A 14,403-nucleotide genomic window follows, 5' to 3' on the forward strand; every position below is an offset into this window, starting at 1 on the left:
GGCTTGGGTTTTTTTTTAGTTTTGTCTGTTTTCTTCGTTTGGGTTTCTCCCCCACACCTCTTTTTACTGACAGCTGCAGCAGACAATTCTGGAAAGCAGGCGGCGTTAATGCACCATGCTTCAGAGCTAAATACGAGCTAAATGAAGGCAAAATCTGCCTGTATGGACCAGAAGGTTGTCCTGAAAGTAGGTGTTAAGCTGGCTGGCAACTTTTGACTTCCTCCTCTGACGGAGCTGCAGAATGCGAGGAAAAACAAACAAGGGAATAAGGGACCCAGTTCGGTGCTTCACTATTAGGAATCACAGTCACTCGACAGATTCGTGCCATTTGTACTGATAAAACAACAGCAGGATCTGCCAGTGGTTGTCCTCTAACCTCACGTTTAAATGATCCACCCCAAAATAAACCCAGCGATGCACCTGCCGTTGTGCAGGGCTTTACCTGCAGCCGAGGGTTGATGGCGAAGCTCCCCGCCGTCGGGTTCACGCACGACACATACTGCACGTTCGTGATCTCCTTCAGCGACAGCTTGGTCCGGTCGTACCTTCGGGCAAAACACAAGCAGCAGCACAGTGACCACGGCCACTGCCTCTCTCAGTACGTGTCCCTGGGCTGCCAGAGGCCGCTTGTCTTCAGGGGGTCAAATTCTGCGTCTTGCCAAGATGAGGCCCAGGCCCAGGTTGCCGGCCTATCTGTACACGGCCTGGCACACGCGAGTCCTGCTCCTGGTGGAAATCCTTCAGCTTCAACAACCTGTAGCTAATATTTCTATCAGTAATAAGCACTGAGCAAAGCCCCTGGGCCATACTCTTCACTTGCATGGAAATGGCAGAAAACAGCAGGAGTGTCTCTGGTTTGATCCCAACCCGGGACAGGGTGTGAGAGACTACAAGGGTGACTCTCAAACACTGTGGCAAACCCAGCCCTGCAACACCCAGTCATGGGAGACGGGCCATCGTGAGCAGGTGAATGGTGATTTACATGTCAAGGCCGAGGTGACAGCCACAGACAAAGGCTGGGTGACACAGGCAGTGCTGTGTTGAAGGACACGCAGCCTGTGCGCTGACAGGCCCGACACGGTGTCAAGGCCCAGGCTGAGAGACCCTTCGGGCCTCCCCCATCTTCCACAATCACCCCCAGTGACGCCTGCACAAAAGCCCAGGTGATCCCGAGGGCTATAAACCCTATAAAACCTGTGCCAGCACGGGCAGGGTGCCACCCTGGGGACCCTTCCACCCACCGGGCTGACCACGGGAACCGAACCACACACCACAGGGTGCTGAACCCTGACTACAGACCCAAGCATTCCTGCATAGGAACTGGACCTGAGACTACAAACCCCTCAAACACACCACGGAGCCCTAAGGGTGGTGAGACCTTTCCTTTCCCTTTCCTTTTCCTTCCCTTCCCATTTCCTTCCCCCTTCCTTTCCCCTTCTTTTCTTCCTCTCTCTTTCCTTCCTATATTCCTATTTCTTTGCCTTCCTTTTTGTGAGTAATACAGTAACATAACGTTTAGAGCCCCACTTGTGCCACAAAACTCTTTCATGCGAATCTTTTCGCTGCTAAACTGTTTATCGATTGAGCTTAAGTAACATAAATCCTTCTGGCACTGAGTCATTTGCCAATTGGACCAAGCTACAAAAAATAAAGGTCTTTTGTTTGTGGACCTTCAGGATTGTATGTACTTTTTTCCAACCCAGGGGACTGACAAATCTCAGTCACACTTCCCCCAACCATAGCGCCAGGTGGGACATGACAAGGGTCAGCAGGCTGCTGCTGCCGGGGGAGGACCGGGAGTCCTGGGCTCCCTGGTTTAAGAAGGACAAGGAATTACTGGAGAGAGTCCAGCGGTGGCTACAAAGATGCTAAGGGATCTGGAGCACCTTTCTTGTGACAAGAAACTGAGAGAGCTGGGGCTGTTGAGCTGGAGAAGAGAAGCTGAGAGGGATCTGATCAATGGGATCAATATCTCAGGGTGGCTGTCAGAGGATGGACCAGACTCTGTTCAGTGGTGCCCAACGCCAGGGTGAGGGGCAACGGGTACAGACTGAAACACAGGAGGCTCCAGGTGAACATGAGCAGAAACTTGTTTGCTGGGAGGTGCCAGAGCCTGGCCCAGGCTGCCCAGAGCGGGTGTGGAGGAATTGAAAACCATTCCAGTGGTTAAAATTCAGACAGTCAAGAAAACACACCTTCAATGAAAATAAAGAAATAATGGGAAGGGTTATTAGAATGGAGTCGTGAGACAGGTAAACTGAGCCTTGGCAGCTAGGAAGTGTCAGGTAGTCTGTAAACCCTGCCGTACCCAACCAACGGGGAACTGGGGAGGGAATTTGCAGTTGGGATTAGGGGTGGATATAAGCAGTGGCTTATATCCCTGTACGTTGCTGCATCCGCCCGCACCTCGCTGCATCCCCTGTACGTTGCTGCATCCGCCCGCACCTCGCTGCATCCCCTGTACGTTGCTGCATCCGCCCGCACCTCGCTGCATCCCCTGTACGTTGCTGCATCCCCCCGCACCTCGCTGCATCCCCTGTACGTTGCTGCATCCCCCCGCACCTCGCTGCATCCCCTGTACGTTGCTGCATCCGCCCGCACCTCGCTGCATCCCCTGTACGTTGCTGCATCCGCCCGCACCTCGCTGCATCCCCTGTACGTTGCTGCATCCCACCGCACCTCGCTGCATCCCCTGTACGTTGCTGCATCCCCCCGCACCTCGCTGCATCCCCTGTACGTTGCTGCATCCCCCCGCACCTCGCTGCATCCCCCTATGCCTCACTCCATCCCCCACACCTCGTTGCATCCCTCTGCGCCTCACTGCATCCCCCTACTCCTCGCTGCAGCCCCTTGTGCCTCCAACGCTCCCTCGCAGCTCCCTCACCCTCTATCTGCCTGACTTCCCTGACACCCACAGCCCAAGATTTCTGCCTCCGCTCCACTGTCTCTGTTCCTCGGAAGCTTTTGGCAGAGCTCAGGCATGCACACAGCTGAGGAGAGTGGAAATTGCAATGCGTCCCTGCCCTGTATTCCCTGTGGAGAGAGATGCAAATATTCATGTCCCACACAGAGCTGCTGGCTAAAGTGTAAAACACACCAATCTCCTTCCAAAACAGTCACTGCTTTTCCTTCAAATCACCTCTGGCTAGATAACGGTTGTTTGCTGCTGCCTGACAGAAGACAATGTTAGGTGCTCACAGCAGGGGGGTTCACCCCAGCTGAGGCCAAATCCACAGCCGCCTCTGCTCTCAGCGTCGCGGGGCAGCAAGGCCGAGCATCGCGCTCCCCTCGCAGGCTTTGCACTGGGACCACAGTCACAAGCCACAGCAAGAGCAGAGCAAAGCTCCTCTCAACCCAGCTATGAGTAAGCAATCAAGCGGTATTAAAGAAGCGATGGACAACGTCCTCGGACACACGGTGTGAACTGTGGGGTTGTCCTGTGCAGGGACAGGAGCTGGACTCGATGATCCTTGCGGGTCCCTTCCAGCTCAGGACGTTTTGTGATTCTAAGTGAATTTGTTTGCTGGGGACAGGGGAAGCCCTGAGGGTGCTCAACTCTCAGTTCACCCAGAGCCTCCCAACCAGCTCTAGCCCAGCAGTATGCAATGGGAAGAGGGACCCACGCTTTGAGATTCTCTCAAACCCACTCCCCAGCACTGGAGCTGAACAAAAAGGTCTCCGACAACCAAGCCCAAGCAGGCTCCTACCAGTGGCCGTAGTCCAGGTGCTGCCGGATCAGCGTATGGGGCTGCACTGTCCCGTAAGCGTCCACCTCGGGCATGTTGAGATCATCAATGAAGTACACGAGCTCCTTGGTACCTGGAGGGCCATAATTCCTACCAGCCTTTTTCTCCAGAGGTTTCTCAAGCATACCTGTAGGGAGGCAGAGGTGCAAAGCTCATCTACTGGGAGAGCAACTGCTGCAAAATAAAAATGATTTCTCAGCCCAGCTCAATGCTGTGCTGTGTGTAGCTACAGCGGCCCCTCAAGGAGCTGAGATGTCCCCCAGCTGCAGCTGTATGAGGAGCAGCTGAGGGGCCTGGGGGTTCAGCTGGAGAACAGGAGCTGAGGGGAGACCTTCTGATCTCTGAACTGCCTGAAAGGAGCTTGGAGCCAGGGGGGGTCGGGCTCTGCTCCCCAGGAACAAGCGCCAGGAGCAGAGGAAACGGCCTCAAGTTGCACCAGGGGAGGCTGAGGCTGGATCTGGGGAACAATTTCTTCCCCAAAGGGCTGTGGGGCATTGGAACAGGCTGCCCAGGGCAGTGCTGGAGTCACCAGCCCTGGAGGGTTGGACAGATGTGGAGATGAGGTTCTCAGGGACCAGAGTGCTAGAGCTGGGTTACGGTTGGACTCGATGATCCTGAAGGTCTCTTCCAACCAAACTGATTCTATGATTCTACAGTGCAGCTGCGAGCCCTGCAGGGACCCTTGGTCAGCACTTTGGTTTGACTTAAATCAGAAAGCTCTCAACTCTTCCTTCCAAACAAAAATACAACAAACTTCGTCTGCTACAAAACATGTCTACCTCAGAGCAAACAAGAGCTTTTCATGCAAGATAAAGCCTTTTGAATCTCTTCTGCATAATTTTTTAAACGAAATCTTGCTTGCAGAGGTGGCTGTGCCAGAGCAGTGAGCGTCCCCTGCTGCCTGCCCCGGCGATGCGGCAACTGCAGCGTGGCCAGGGCAGCAGGCACTGGGCGCTGCGATGGAGAAAGGGAGATGGATGCTGTGGGCACAGAAGCCCACGAGCAAAGCTGCTGGTTTTGTGAATATATGCATCTTTTACCCTGTTAGACAAAAATAGGCGATCTCAGGGCCAAATTCCTGGACATCTTCAGAACAACCAACATGACACTTTTATTTAAATGCATCAAATAATCATAAGTTCCCTGATCTTCTCACCAGCGTTACCCAACCCTCCAGATAATGTGACAAGACTTAATTCCAACACGAGCTGTCAAATTACCACCTAGTTTCAAGTAGGGTCACGCACACGCAAAGGAAAGCACGGAGAGAACAGTTTCGCATTTCAAAGCCTTGGAAGACTTTAATTTGTTTTAGCAGAAGGCTGGGGTCATATGTTGCTCTAGCTCATAAAACGTGGGGAATATTTATAATCCTGGGCTGATATTTAATAAAAATCACCCCACGTCGCTGCACATCATGTTCTATAGGTTATTGATTCCTCTGATTGCAGCCCAGGCAACCTTTACTGTCTCAGTAAGTGGAAAAGCAAACGGAAGCAACGCTCCTCTGCCCAGACCCCGGGTGGGTTTTCTGCCCTGTGCTTACTCGAAGAATTTGTTTCATTAGCAGTTTTGGGTTGGCAACAGACCTATAAGGTGCTATAAAGCAGCACACGGTAAGTAGCAATTCTTTGTAATTAGGGAAGACTGGCAAATGTAAACGGGACTGGGAGTTTTTTTAAGCCATTTATTATCACGTGCAAAAGTTGTTAAGGAAGATTTATATTCCGTTGGTTTGTTTCAGATCACAGACCTTTCAAAACGCTGGGTTTTCCTGCTTGGGTGCACTGCAGACAGCTTGCCTTGCTCACCACTCAAAACGCAGCTGATTTCTTGTCACAGACAGGTGCTGCACAAAGGAATGGATTGTGCTACGAAAAATGATGAATCTTCCCTCAGCGGAGCCTCTCTCCCCGTTCAATAAAACCACAATATTTGAAATTTCTGGTAGCAAGTTAAATTAAGTGTTTCAAATAAGCATTTAATTTAAATTTAATTAGTCCCTAATTAACATATAAAATCAGCCCTTTTTGAGGTTAAACAAGTATGCAAGAGATTCATCACACTGAAATGCAATTACTGGGGATCAAGTGACATGTTCGTGGAAGTGGTATTTTAATTCAAAGCCGTATCTCACAATAATAATAAGGGGCGGTGTGTCTGTGTGAGATCCTGACACATACTCAAACTAGCACCTCAAAGAAACAGTCTGGACACCTCGTACCTTCTGGTTGGTGAGCAAGGGAGAGGGAAAAAAAGAACCCAAACAAAAAAACCACAAGATTTATTGCAATTTCTCTGAATGACAGAAGTCAGGGCTACATCTGATGGAGGGGCAGAGGCCCAAGAGGGCACGAAGCAGAGCGAGGCCCAGGGCAAATGCCACAGAATGTGGTATTTAGTCACAATAAACTACAGAAAATCCCCAAACTGGCCCCAGGTTCAGGCAGAGAGAGTGTTGGGCTCCTTTTAACCCCTGTGCACATGGCGCTTCTGGAAGCCACAGGATGCAGGGATGGGTCAAACAACAACTCTGCTTCCCCTAAGGGCTGCATCTTATACATCTCTGCAGCAACAGGCACCTTGTCTAAGGAACTACTGGAACTCAGGTTAGGATCTTTTTTAAGTAAGAAAAAATCCAAAATTACTTTGTGCCCATGTTTTACAAATTTAAAGATGTGCCTGCTGGGGAAAAGAATAAAGCAGCCAAGTGACAAACTACACAAAAAGGGACAAATTAACTCTAAAAAATGAGCAGCAGGGATCCAGGCCAAGCAGTATAAATCATGCTTCTCAATGCAAATCTCACCACCACATCTTCATCCACACACAAGACAACTTGCTCCTCTGTGCAGGGGAAGAAAATCACTGACTCAGCCCACAGCTCATGACCAGGGACACGGTGCCAGGTCTGCCTGTACAAATAACACCTGCACACACTCGCCCATCCAGCTGGAGACAAACGGCTGCACATTCACAGAATCACAGGATCCCAGGCTGGTTGGGCTGAAGGGCCCTCTGCAGATCCCCCAGTCCAAGCCCTGCTCACACAGGGTCACAGAGCAGATCACACAGGTGGGTCCAGGCGGGTTTCAATGTCTCAGAGAAGGAGACTCCACACCCGCTCTGGGCAGCCTGGGCCGGGCTCTGGCACCTCCCAGCAAACAAGTTTCTGCTCATGTTCAGATGGAGCCTCCTGTGTTTCAGTCTGTGCCCGCTGCCCCTCACCCTGGCGTTGGGCACCACTGAACAGACTCTGGTCCATCCTCTGACAGCCACCCTGAGATATTGATCCCATTGATCAGATCCCTCTCAGCTTCTCTTCTCCAGCTCAACAGCCCCAGAGCTCTCAGTCTCTCCCCATAAGAAAGAATCTCTAGGTCCCTCAGCATCTTTGTCCCCCACCCAGGCAGCTGGACAGAGAGACAGACAGAGAGACAGACAGACAGACAGACAGACAGCTCAGCCCATTTAGCAGCTCAAGGGCATTTTGCAGAGACCCCAACACAGGGAAAAAAGCAAAGGGGCACCTGGGAGGGAGGAGGGAGACTGCAGCCATCACACACTAGCAAGACCCAAAACCCTTCAGACCTGCCCCAGAAAGCTGCCGTGACTCCACGACACAGCCCCAGGTGACACAGCGTGGGCTGAGCCTGTGCTGTCACCTCTGCGAGTGGATCAGTCCCACAGGGCAACTTTAAACTCTGACACCTTCCTTAAAACATCTGCAGTGTCGGGAGCCCAGCAGAGCACAGACAGGGGCTGTGATGCTCATGGCCGTGAGCGTGTTCGCCCCAGGGCCACCTGGCCAGGAAAAACCCACATGGTGAAGGTTAAAACCTTGGTCTCACTGGTGCTGGTCCTGTAGAGGGAGTAAAGGGATTTCAGGACACTTGGGTCAGACCAAACTCCATAAAGGAAGTTATTTTGGTTTACAGTGACCCACAGCTGTTGTTCAACTCAAAACAAGCAAGGTTGTTTCATTCCTGATTAATAAATACATGTAGAAAATTATCCTCTCTCTTTAGGTCAACTGAAAGTGAAAATACCATTCCAAAATGAGTCACTTTTCAACAATTCCCTCTTTCTCTTCATCTGTGAAAAGACTACACAGCAGAACTGACCTTATCCTGGTCTCAAACTTCATCTTTCACTGATGTGCCAAAATCCTCATCAAAGATATTCTCATGGGCTTCCCCAGGTCAGAGCCTCCCAGGGTCAGCAGCCGTGTCCCCTGGGGAGGTGGGATGTGGCACCCGCTCCGTGGGAGCACACGGGGCTGCATCAGGATGCGGGGGACAGCCCAGGAACCAGCAGCACCTGCACATCCCCATTAGCACTGTCCTCACTGACAACTGGGATGCAATTCCCATCATTGCACTCTGAGGACAGCTTAGATCCCAGCCAAGCAACCCATTCTATTCAGCACGGGCTTAAATTCAAGCGTATTAAAGACACACCTCAAGTCAAGTACGAGCTGTGTGCTGTAGAGAACAGCAGCAGATTTAAGTGTGTGCTTTGCACAGCCCTGAACCAGAGTCGTGGTGTTCAGAATTCAATCCCTCATGTTGGGAAATGCCATTTTCCATAAAACCAGGAGTCTGCGGACCAGTGAGTTTCACAGTGGGATTTAAGAGTCAGTGGGTGCCAGTGCAGTGCCCACAGTGCACACCCAGCTCCAAACCCCGACGGACACCCCAGGAATTTGGTGACCTGCCAGGCAGAAGTCCCACACCTCAGCCATTGTCTTACCTTGCAGCATGGCAGAGGTGGTGTAGTAGTTAAACGGGACCTTCTTCACCACATAGGCGTCTGTATCCAGTGAGCAGAGCTTGTCCCCCACCAGCACAGACTTCCCCGTGCCGGCGTTGCCCACCAGCATCACGGGGCGCCGGCGCTCCAGGAGCCTGTCCATGAAGTACCGCACACGGACCGTCTCGGTGGTGGGCACCAGGCAAGCCTGAGAGGGGCAAAACGAGCAGGTAAGTGTCCCCATCTGTGGCACCACCCCACTGCCATGTTCTGAGGAGACATCAAACTGGGAGAGCCAGGAATGAGTGCGGTGACCTGAGTTTCTAGATGGCGCTAGGAAGGGAACAATACACTGCTACCAACCATTCAAGTCAAACTATCTGTACAGACGAAACAATGACAGCGGGATGCTGAGAGCAACATCTGGATCTCCCCGCAAACACACATTTTGCTAAAATGGTAACAATTTTTACAAGTCATCTGCTCACTGTGGCACCTCTAAAAGGAAAGAAAGGCATAGCTGGCAAACGCAATTCACTACCTGCAGCAACTCTCATTTTTCGTCCAAATCATATAAACAACCCTATTTTCAGCCACGCAGAATGACGAGATGGTGTCTCAGGGACTTTGTCACTACGTTGTCCCACATCCTGCTTCTCTCTGCAGGCCAAACGCACCTCCATCCCGCACCCTGGGCACACCAGCCCTGGCTCATAGGTGTCTCTGAGCCTGCGCCTCATGTACATCACTCAGCTCTGGAAGATGGATGGAGGATGAGTCTTCACAGTCAAAGTACAGTAAAGAAAGATGGGTAATTGAGTTGTACTTCATAAAGAATGTGTCAAGGGTTTTGATTGTGGGGTGACAATACAACCATGGCAGATGTGTTGTTAGCCCCCTCTCCCCCACCTTCAGCCCCTCTCTCTCCCCCATTCCCACTCAGGACAGGTGATTGGGAGGGAAAGAAGGATAGATAGAAGAGAATTGGAAAAATTAAAAATGTTTTACTAATGCTACTAATAAGAATAGAGAAAATAATACAAAATATACAAAACCAATCTTGAAAGCCCCAGCAACTGCAGAGCTGGCACCTGAAGTCCTGGACTGGACTGTGCAGCCAACCGGAGCTGGATTCAGTCTGTCATGAGGCCTCAGTTCGCAGGGACGACCAGCAAGGTCCTCTCCTAATCTCGGCCATAAGCAAAATGGACGAGATCCTCGTGATCTCCCACTTTTATATGAAGTATTCACGTGAATGGGATGTTATACTCTGTTTGTCAGTTTCTTGGTCACCTGTTTCTCATTGCCCCTCTCGCGAGATGCGAATCTGTCCTTATCAATAACCTCACATTCCATTGCTATGTTTACCAAAACATGGATCTGGTTCTCCAGGAAAACGCAGCTGATATGAAGGTTTTACCTGACAGGCAAATTCACTAAAAGAGAAACTTGTTTTTAACAAAACCAGGACGGAATGCCATTCTTATTCTGAAGTGCTTGACCTCGAATGAGACTTCAATTGAAATGCCTGCATACAGTCACTAAAATGCATGTGCTCTTCCCAGACAAAACACGTGCAGGGTTCACATACCTGTAAGGGCATTTCTGGATCAAATTCAAACTGAGGAATAAGTTTAGACCAAGGTTCAAACTTCTTCGTTTCTGGATCAATGTAGAAGTCAAAGACTGTGCCCTGAGAGGGAAACTTGATAGTCTTGAATTCTGCCACCCACCACTTGCTGAACTCCACTCTGTAGTCCACAAGCTGTAAGACAAAAAGTGGAGAAAATACACTAATCTGTAATGGAGAATGTTATCTATCCCAGTCCACCAGAGCGGGATTAGTCCTTAAAATATATTCCACAGCATAAAGTTCTTATCATTTTTCCTGCTATTAAGCCTAATTTTTCATTTTCTTCATTTCTGCTCATCAGTCCTATTTATTCATCTAAATAATTCATCCTCTGTGTTGATCACTCTTGGTATGTCTGAGACTAGATAGATGGATCAATCTGAAAAAGAGAAATACGTGCCTATGACTAAACAGACCACTTGATTGATTCTTGGTGCCTACTTCTTCCAACAGACAAGGACACAACATCCGTCTACATCTGTGCTCATGGTCAGTCACAGCATGCATACCAAAGCCTTTCCTCATCAATCACACCACTCTATTCAGAGTGAGTTGTTGTCTTCTGGCTTCTTTTCAAGCCACAACGTTTCAGACAAGCAGGACTGCAGACCCCAGCGTACCAAAGCAGCAGCGAGGGTCTGCCCCTTTGACCCCGCCGTGATTCTGCGCTGCCACATTCCCCTCAAAGCACCCGTTTCCTTGCTTTTCCCCATTGTATCTTTCTACACATGGAGATTTTGGAGCATCTGAATTTTTTCAACTGGGGTGACAGTTTTGCTTTAGATGCTGGGTCAGGACTCACCAAATGTGCTTAGTCCCCTCCTCTGCCCTAGGTCTCCTGTATGACATTGGGCCAGCCATTCTGCCCAAACACCTTCCCATGTGGACAATGGGAACTGGAGAGAGGTGGAGGGGAGGAGGAGAGGAAAATTGCTGTGAGAAAGATGTTTGTGAAATACCGGACGCATCATTTAGCCCGTTTTAACAGCACAGTTTGTTCCTGGGGTGTCTGCGGGTCTCTCCTCCCCATAGCCATACAATGTGGGGTCACCAACACATTGTCCATAGGCTGCTCGGCCTCCATAAGGAAACCTGGGTTTGTTGCTGAACTGAACCAAGTGTCCTCCATAAAGCCTCCTGAGCCACAGTCCCTCAAAAGACCAGTGGATTTGAAAAACACATTAATAGTATCCACGATTTTGCAGACTCGTGCTATTCAGAGAGGCAGAATCCCTGTAATTCTCCATTCTCCTGTTGTTATAACTCCTCAGCAGCGGCAGCAGAGTCGCCCGCAGTGGAGCGGGACGTGCGTGGCTGCTAAAAGCTTTCCCACAAGGGTGCCCTTACCCCGCACAGCCAAACCGCCTGCAAGCGCGCTGTGCCGCGCTGCCCGCCCTCCCTGACCCCGCGGTTAAATGGAGCCACTCCAGCCCCAGCTCTATTGCCAGAACGGTGTGGAATTCAAACCACTTCCTTAATAAAAACCCCATATGGATTACCGCTAATTTCAGAGCCAGGAAATGGCAAATCTATCATCTGTTTTTATACAGGGGCCCCGCTACCCACCAACAAGCACCGAGTAGTGGGAAGCCTCCCAGACTGTTTCTCCTGACATTTCGGCCGCGAAAGGTCAGCGCGAAGGGCACCTTCGGTGGAAAGCAATAAACAGATTTTATATTGGATCATTTTTCATCAGGCTCCCCATTGCTCGGACTGCTGTATCCTCGCACTCTCAGCTCTGACATTCACAGAGCACCGCGGGCAGTAATGCACAGCCAGGCTCCCGGCGGAGCCTCCCGGAGGGTCGCTGTGCCTGCAGCTGCTCCTGCAGCCCACCCAGAGCCACTACCGCAGGCAGGAGCCCGGCCTGATGCACCCGAGACTGACTGTGCGGCATGGGGAACACAGCGGCCAGCTGCCACAGCACCGCACACCAGCATACTTGCGCTTGTACTGCTGAAGCAAAGACAAGTAGTGCTTCCCAGGCTTTATTGTGTTTTGTTTTGTTTCTTTAAGTCATCCTAGACTGGCAACACTAAGGCTGAGTATTTCCCAGCTGGCACATGGGAAATGGAGGCTCCACAAGGACCAAGGAAGCTGGTCTCGCACAGGTCATTCAATGGTCACAAGGTGTGATGGCACCAAGTGAGCACCCAGCTGAGCTTGAGCTGTGTTGTTCAGCACTTCCTGAAGCATCTGATCCTTGGCATGGAGCAAATCTGAAGAGACCAGCAGACACTCTAGGTCTGGCGTTAAGGTACATGAAAACACACAAAGAGACCCCTGGGAGCACTTGAGCAGCCATCAAGAACGGCAGTGCCTCCACCCGAGCTGGGGAGGGGTGTCTGGTGTTACATTCGTGGAGAGACCTCCCGCATAGTCCAGACAACACAGAGTTTGACACAAGCCCAGCGGAGATCAGACGTGGATCTCCAAGCCCTTGACAGCAGTGCAGTGTGGGCAGACCCAGACATCAGGACTACACACTTTAGATCTGAGGATAAGGCGTCCTCTGACTAGGGGATGCAACCACCCAAGAGTAGGTGTGCCCCTGTGGCCACGAAAGTCAATGGCACCTGGGGTGCCTTAGGAAAAGTATGACCAGCAGGTCAAGGGAGGTTGTTCCTCCGGCTCTGCTCTGCCCTGGTGACAAAACACCGGCTGGTTTGTGTTATGTAGCACGTCTACCTGTGCAGTCAGAAGGCTGAAAGACTGCTCCACTGATACATCCATCTGATAAATCAGTCTTAATTTGATCACATTATGCACATCCACAGGCTTCTATAAGTTAACCTTATGTTTCTCCCCAGTGAAATGCATCTGCATAAGCAAACATCCCTCCACCTTTACCACTGACCCCTCAGCTGTTCTCCGGTGGTGTTACACCCTGGATAACGAGGCCTTTCGTAAAAGGAATTGTTGTGTTTCTAGTTTATTATCACCTATATGAGAGCCCCAGGAAAACAGCATTACTGGCATAGCACTATGTTTCAGAAAGTATGAAGAAATCAAAACAACACAAAACCACACAAACAAACTGTGTGAAAGATGCTGAAAAGGCATCTTCCGTCTTACCTGATCTCGAAACATTGATCCACCAAAGGCCCAGACGGCAGCAAAGACAAAGTAAAGTTCATAAAGCTCCTTGGGACAGTCAGGAGGTGTGTTCTCCTCTGCCAGGAGACATTCAAGGAGGTAGCACAACATCTGAACCATACTCTGTTCAGGAATGGGAATAATCTTCTTAAATCTAAGGGATGGAAATTAGAAAGCAATACGTCCATCACAACCCAGGAAGACTAGAAATGCTCTTTCAGAATACTGGCATTCTGCTTGTCAGCGGTACGTGTCCTATTCCCAGGTACAATAAAGAGAACACCCATTCTCACACTCAGACCCGCTGGCACCGGCACATACACAAGTAATAACAATAATCAGAAGTTTCAAGCATTTTAAAACTTTGATCTTCTTGAAAGAAGCAGAATGGAAGACTTGCTAAAGGCAATGATTTCCTGCGAGCACGATGAGTTCAAAAGCGGTCAAATAGAGGAGTAATAAAATAAACCCTTTCATCTTGCCATTTTACATTCATTTAAGCTACACTTACAGAATTCCAAACTAATATTGTAGCTGCACTGAAGTCCTCCATAAAGTAATTATAGCTATTTGAAAGGTTGGTTCTACGATTTCTGAATTAAGCAAGCTACCAAAACACTCAGCTCAGGGTTGCCTGCAGCTAATCCCGTGGATTTCACGCTCTGAGACAATGTTCAGCAAACAGAATGGGAAACGTCCGATTGACTTTGCTACCAACAGTCAAAACCAACTTGGTCCCACAGAGAGAAGTTCCCTAGCACAATGTTTAAGTCCTGATTCCAGACCCTTCTGACACATCCCCCTTTTGGCTGACATCTCCCATGCTCACTGATTTTTCTTTTGTTTTTAAAGGAAAGTGCAACTATAGGAAGCAAGTAGAGGATGGGAGATGCTCCCTTAAGTTTTCTGGGACTCTACTTTGGCCAGTCCTCACCACAGTATGAGAAAGAGAATGGTTTCACATGATGATAAGCAAGAACCACATGACTTCCCTGTGGACACTGCTTTAAAGCCAAATCAAGCCAAGAAGCACTAGGACCCTTCCAAATACCCAAGTTCTTAATGAAAAATAACTTGTGGAGTGGGCTCAGGTCTAGCCTGACACATCAGGAGGCTGAAAAGCTTTCTCTTTGGGATCTGCCGGAATTATTTTCCAAGAGATAGAGAGTTGATACA

The 14,403-nt window shown here is 50.0% G+C and overlaps 1 pseudogene; it reads right to left on the reverse strand.

The window, feature by feature from the left end:
- LOC136112124 (dynein axonemal heavy chain 9-like) overlaps nt 1–14,403 on the reverse strand; it is a 69,719-nt pseudogene that overhangs the window by 2,506 nt on the left and 52,810 nt on the right.

Source organism: Patagioenas fasciata, chromosome 26 (genome assembly GCF_037038585.1).
Source record: "Patagioenas fasciata isolate bPatFas1 chromosome 26, bPatFas1.hap1, whole genome shotgun sequence".
Taxonomy (NCBI): Eukaryota; Metazoa; Chordata; class Aves; order Columbiformes; family Columbidae; genus Patagioenas; species Patagioenas fasciata.